The sequence below is a fragment of the Pelophylax lessonae genome (assembly GCF_965119305.1).
Source record: "Pelophylax lessonae genome assembly, chromosome: 13".
Lineage (NCBI taxonomy): Eukaryota > Metazoa > Chordata > Amphibia > Anura > Ranidae > Pelophylax > Pelophylax lessonae.
Genome location: NC_138780.1, coordinates 141728690 through 141736001, shown reverse-complemented (window position 1 = coordinate 141736001; position 7312 = coordinate 141728690).

The following is a 7312-nucleotide window of genomic DNA, read 5'->3' as shown; positions in this document are numbered from 1 at the left end:
CTGATAGGCGGCACTGATAGGTCACATTGATGAGGAGACACTGGTGGGCACAGATTGGCAGCAGTGGTGGGCACAGATTGGCAGCAGTGGTGGACACAGATTGGCAGCACTTTTGTAGAAGCCGATTATTGGCACTTTTCTCCTCTCCTCCACACGCTGACAGCTTGAGAAGGAGCGGTGAAGAGACCCGGTACCCGGCTTTTGTTGACATTGTGATCAGCTGTGATTGAACACAGCTGATCACGTGGTAAAGGGACATGCTAATTGGCTCTTTACCTCAATCTATGTTCGGCAAAGTCCAGAAGACACTGTGAACACAGCCTGCCACCCGCGTCCAGCATTTGACAGTCTCCCAGAACTGGACCACCGCGGTGTAGCCATCATTCTGCTATAGCGCAATCGGCAAGTGGTTAAAACAAATAGAAAATCAACGCACAAACGGGGCATTTGCCAAGCTTCATTAATGCTTCAGAAAAGTATAATTGAAGCATCATCGAAGCATCAAAAACACAAGGGGGAAAAAAAAGCATGTTGAAGTGGTAGGTGCTTTAATGAGTGTTGAAGTTGAAGCAAGTGTAAATGTTATCCTATTTTATGTGGGATTACATTTATAAGAAGCTGCTTCTTTGTTTTAGCAGCCTATAGGCGTATGACTATTGTGCCTAATGGTAAATGTGGCGTTGCCCCTAGGGTAGCACTGATCCTTGCACAATAATGCAGTATCACTCTGTATGGGAAAAGCATCAGCCTGTTTATGGTCTCCCCTACAAAGACCACTGATCTTTGGTTGCAAAATACACTGGTGGGGTCATCAAATCAAGCCTGTGGTAGGGTCATCTTCTTGTCAAGACTTTTACCTCTTATAGACTGTGAATAGCAAATAAGGGCTAGAGGATATGACCCTCCTCTATTTAAGCTGCCTAATTAGCACTGCCCCTATTTCTTCCTTTCCCACTGTTATTAGCAAAGGCTAAGAGGTCACAGGAGCCTGTGATCTACATAACAGATTGCACCTAGTCATTCAGCCCCTGCTGTTCTCTAGGGGTGGTCTTTATCTCATTAACTAAAAGGTAGACACAACAGCAAACACAGGGAGGGGTCTCCACAGATCACCATGAATACCATCTTCCATTATTAGCTTCATCAAATGAGCATCTGCTTCCCCATTGTCACCAAGGTGCTGTACATGCATGTGAATTGGAGCAATTCATTTCAATGCACTATTAAGTGCAGCATTCAGGGGGATAGAGAGTTCTCCTTTAAATAACTGGACCTATCTATTCGTGCATATACTTCATTTTGTAGGCATCATTAATAATATCATCCAAATGTCAACTCCTAATAGGAATATACAGTACAACGTAAAAAAGGACAAGATGTTTACTCAGGACTGTTTGTTACATAATCTGCAGATGTGATTTTTTTTTTTTTACTCAGCATGTTTTAATTATAGGTCTTTCAGAAATGCATTGTTAGATACTCCGCCTGACACAGATAAGGCCGTTGGTAAATGATAGTAATGAATTTGTGTCTAAAAACAAGCGCTTGCCCGATAGGATCAGCTATAGGCATCACATGCAGGGATAGTTGTGACAACTTACCTGATGCAGTCATGTTTAACCACTTAAGCCCTGGAAGATTTTAGCCCCTTCCTGACCAGGCCCTATTTTGCGATTCGGCACTGTGTGACTTTAACGGACAATTGCGTGGTCGTGCAATGCTTTACCCAAAAGAAAGTGACGTCCTTTTTTTCCCACAAACAGAGCTTTCTTTTGGTGGTATTTGATCACCTGTGCGATTTTTACTTTTTGCGCTATAAACAAAAAAAGAGCAACAATTTTGAAAAAATAACAATATTTTTCACATTTTTTATATGAAATTCCCCCCACCAAAAAAATGTAAAAATCTAAATTTTTTAACATTTTAGGCCAATTTGTTTTCTGCTACATATGTTTGGTAAATAAAATCGCAATAAGCGCATTTTAATTGGTTTGCGCAAAAGTTATTGCGTTTACTAACTAGGGAAAGATTTCTGTCATTTTTGGTGTTTTTTTTTTTAACGAGTAATGGCGTCGATCTGCGATTTTTTTGCGGGACTGCGACATTGCGGCGGACAGATCGGACCCTTGACTGACATTTTTGACACTTTTGGGGTTACCAGTGACATTACTACAGTAATCAGTGCTATACATATGCACTGTTACTGTAAAAATGACACTGGCAGGGAAGGGGTTAACTTTATTGGTGATGCAGGGGTTAAGTGTGTCCCTAGGGGCGTGCTTCTAACTGTAAAGGGGTGTGGCTAGTGATGTAAGCACAGAGACATACGTTCCTACATAGCAGGATCGTATGATCTCTGTTCTTACAACAGGGAGAATGACAGGCGGCTTTGTTTACATCAGCCGCCTGCCTTTCTCCCTCTCCATGGGGAGATTGCGAGTGGCCGGCGGACATCGGGTCCGCTGGTCAGGTCACATGCGCTGACTTCTTAGGGAATGAGCAGGGGCGGGAGCGCGCCTCCGGCGGTGCGTGCTTGCCCCCTAGAGGCTCACAGGCTAGCGACGTAGTCCTATGCCACTTTGCCTGTACGGGGCTGACCGCCTCAGTAAATAGTCGTGCGGCGGTCGGCAAGCGGTTAACCTGCTTATATCTAAAGGGAAAGTATATGGGTTTCGAATAAAGAGACCCTGTCACCAAAATAAAAAAAATTGCAGGTCAAGACACATAGGGGTACGCTGATACATGTGTTTTTCATTCTGGCAATTGGTTCTACATATCATACAAGAATTTAGGAAACAGGACGTTGTAATTCCGCTTTTAGAGGCGTTTTGCAAGGAGGAGGTTCTGCTTTTGAACGCCCCTCAACATTAGCCTAGGGGGTAGATTCAGTGGCGTAGCGTGGGTTGTCAGCACCCGGGGCAAGGCAAGTAATTTGCGCCCCCTAACCTGCGGGATTTTAGCACTCAAATTTCTTCCACTAGATTAGTTAATCTCAGTTGCCTCGGACCCTCTTCCTGATTGGCCAGGAGGAGGATCCTTGTGACAATAGCGAATTTTCATTCGCTATTGTCACACAATGGGTGGGCTCGGGGGGCGCACTGCTCTGCGCCCCGGGTCCACCCTTTTTTGAAGCCTATTAGAGCCTCTGGCTCAAATCAGGCGATAACCCACTCTGTGACAGCGCCAGGCTGCTGACACACTCGCTGCTAAACTGACTGAGCAGTGAGGAGAGGCGGCATAGGCGGGGCTTGGCTTGCAACGCCACCCCACCCTACACCAATGGACAGGTGAGGCACAGTCCAGCCCCGCCCTGGCCCACCATTTTCAGCCATAGGGCGGCCGCGCTAGACATCTCCCAGCCTAAAGATGGAGGCAGCCGCAGACAGTATTTGAACTGTCTATGTCAGAGTCAGAAAGACAGAGTGACACTGCGGATGCGCCCCCCCCCAGATGTTGCGCCCGGTGCGGCCGGCCCCCCCTGCACCCCCCACGCTATGCCACTGGGTAGATTTACTAAAGGCAAATAGACTGTGCATTTTGCAAAGTTGCACTCTGCAAGTGCAGTTTCTCCAGAGCTTCGTAATTGCGCAGAAGCTCTGCTGACTTCCATCATCCAATCATGCGCAAGCAAAAATTTTTTTTTTTTTTTTTTTTATCTTCCTTGCACATGATTGGATATTCTTTAAGCCTTACCTTATTTACTAAAAATAAAAACAGGAAAGCGCCTCTAAGTGTAGCAGTTTAATAGCATAAAAAGGCAATCAGCCAAATGTACACTCACATAAAGGAAGGGGTAAAAGGCTCTTGGGTGAGGGTGACGATCCAGCAGACGAAGGGAAAAAGCATCCAAGCTTGGGGTACACAAAGACCTTCCTGTGCCGGAGTCCCGCTGGCGAGTGTAGTGTAGACCCGGAAGCAAGTCAGATGGAGAACAGCTGAGCCGCAACGCCGGCCGGCGTGTGACATCACCGGAGGAGGAAAGACACAACGCGTTTCTAAGCATGTGCAGGGCTCATATGGAGCATGTGCGCTCCTTTCTCTACCTCATTTACTAAGCTCTGGAGCAACTGCACTTTACAAAGTGCACAGTCTATTTGCCTTTAATAAATCCACCCCTTTGTGTCCATGCACACACAGTCATGTACAGGAATTTAGAGGCAGAAAAAACAAAAACGCAGAGCCAGCGCGTTCAGGAGAGGAGCGTTTTACCACTAAAAAATGCTTGATGCACATAAATGCGTGTTAACGCTAGGCGCCTCAAGTTCCTGAGTGTTCATTCATTATAATGGCCATAATAAATAATATTCTAGCGAATAAAATTAATGAACGTCCAATCCCTTGATGTGCTTCAATGTGCCTAAACGCGTTTAAAAAACACAGCTTCAGGTGCATTTTTTTGCCGCTTTTCTCTTGCCATTTAGAAGAGCTGGGCAAGCCCAGTGCGCATGGAGCCTGATGGACATATCCCACTTTAATAACCCCATCATGGTCCTGTTAAACCTAAAGTGATTGTAGTCTCATTTTTTTTCTATAAAAATAACAAACATGTTATACTTACCTGCTCTGTGCAGTTTGCACAGAGAAGCCCGGATTCTCCTCTTCTCGGGTCCCTTTTCGGTGCTCCTGGCCCATTCCTCCTGTTGCGTGCCCCCACAGCAAGCAGCTTGCTAGGGGGGCACCTGAACGGAGGCACAGCTCCTTGTGCCCTGCCCCTCTCTCTCCTGAATGTCTAACTGACAGCAGCGTGAGCCAATAGCGTCACTGCTGTGTCTCACCCTATTAGAAAGGAGAGTCCCAAACAGTGTTCTGTCAAAAGAGCCAACTCGTTAAAATCTCCAATTACGTCACTTCATGTGACTCTCCAACAGCAGTAATTGGAGATATCGATGACTTAGCTGTTTTGACAAAACACCAGAGCAGCATATACAGTACGGTAAACGATAAAATGAGTGGACATTGTTAGTCCGGCCAATGGTAACCAACAACATGGCCGCCTCCAAGGCGGCGACGACTTTTTAAATCCTTAGCCGCTGTTCTGTCGAAACAGCCAAGTGGTCGTGTACTGTAGTGTATATGCTGCCGGTGTTCTGTGAAAAGAGCAAAGTCATCCAAATCTGCAATTACTGCTGCTGGAGAGTCACTGGAAGAGACATAATTGGAGATTTTGACGAGTTGGCTCTTTTGACAGAACACCTGCCGAGGCACTCATGCACATTGCTGGATGGAGGTCAGGCTCAGGTAAGTGTTAGGGAGGCTTCTACACACAGAAGGTTTTTTATCCTAATGTCCTAATGCATAGAATGTATTAAGATAAAAAACCTTCTGCCTTTGCATCCACTTTAACACTTCTTTCTCTAAAACGTTATTGCAAGTCCTTTCTCATCCACCTTTTAAACGCTGCGAGGGCTTGTATACCAAGGGGTGCCTTTACTAAAGGCAAATAGACTTTGCACCTTGCAAAGTGCAGTTGCTCCCGAGCTTACTAAACAAGGTAAAGCTTCACTTTGCAAAGAATACCCAATCATGTGCAAGGAAAATACAAAAAAAATTTTTGCTTGCACGTGTTTGGATGATGGAAGTCAGCAGAGCTCTCCCTCATGTATTAAACTCTGGAGCAACTGCTCTTGTTAAGTGCACTATTTTCCTTTAGTATATCAACCCCCAAGTCTATGGAAACAACAGGCACCTTCCACAGTAACACAGTGGATTACCAGAGTGAACAATATACAACGGATGGAACGATTAACTTCCACCCTGAGCCCTGGGTCACACTGATGCGATGCGGGAGACGCACAAGCTTTGCGCATGCGCAGTAGGGAACGGGTGTGAAGCTGAAAGGCTTCACTACCAGGTTTTCCTTACCGCGAATGGCGGCGGCAGCATCTGAGAGCCAATTGGAAATACAGCCTGGGGGTGCCGACATCACGGTATCCCTGGACAGGTAAGTGTCCTAATATTAAAATTCAGCAGCTACAGTATTTGTAGCTGCTGACTTAATTTTTTGGTGTGGGTGTGGAACTCCTTATTAATAGCCTTCTCTACTATCTTATCTGTCTTCTTCTAAACAAATCCCCTGAGGACATCCTATGTCACCCTTTTTTCTTTCCCCTATCAGACTAACCACCTATATATAAAGCTGGACAGAGATGGTTCAAATCTCGGCCAGTTCAGCAAGGACTGGCCGAGATTTGCACATGGGTATGGGCAGGCTAAATGTACCCAAGTTGAATGTACACAAGTTGATCGATCTAAGACTTTTTCTATGTACACAAAAGGCCAATTTCTCTCAAATATTATTCACAAATCTGTCTAAATCTGTGTTAGTGAGCACTTCTCCTTTGCTGAGATAATTCATCCACCTCACAGGTGTGGCATATCAAGATGCTGATTAGACAGCATGATTATTGCACAGGGTGTCTTAGGCTGGCCACAATAAAGGCCACTCTAAAATGTGCAGTTTTATCACACAGCACAATGCCACAGATGTCACAAGCTTTGAGGGAGAGTGCAATTGGCATGCTGACTGCAGGAATGTCCACCAGAGCTGTTGCCTGTGAATTGAATGTTAATTTCTCTACCATAAGCCGTCTCCAAAGGCGTTTCAGAGAATTTGGCCGTACATCCAACCGGCCTCACAACCGCAGACCACATGTAACCACACCAGCCCAGGACCTTCACATCCAGCATCTTAAGGCCCGTACACACGTACCGATCGTCGTCATACAAACGTCGGCGGACGAAAGATCTGCCGATTGTACGCTTGTTAGTATGGTGCCTCCGACAGCTGTCTGCGCACATTCTGCGGACAAGAGTCTTTCTTGCAAACATAAAAATTTTTGTATGCCGACACCAGAACGGACGATTGTTTGCCAGTCAGTACAGAAATCAGCCGACAGACCGCAGATTTGCAAGACTGGGCATGCTCAGAAAAGAAAAAACACAGGGAAAGTTAACCATTACATGACATCACTTCTGCAGTCAGCTGAAGTCGGCGGACAAAATTCTTGTGCTGTCTTTGCACTTTTCAACAGACATCGACATCCCGGGGAGAAAAGACGAACGTTTGTATGACGACGATCGGTACGTGTGTACGGGGCTTTAACCTCCAAGATCGTCTGAGACCAGCCACCCGGTCAGCTGCTGCAACAATCGGTTTGTATAACCAAAGAATTTCTGCACAAACTGTCAGAAAGCGTCTCAGGGAAGCTCATCTGCATGCTGGTCGTCCTCATCGGGGTCTCCATCTGACTGCAGTTCGTCATCGTAACCAACTTGAGTGGCCAAATGCTCACATCCGATGGTGTCTGGCACT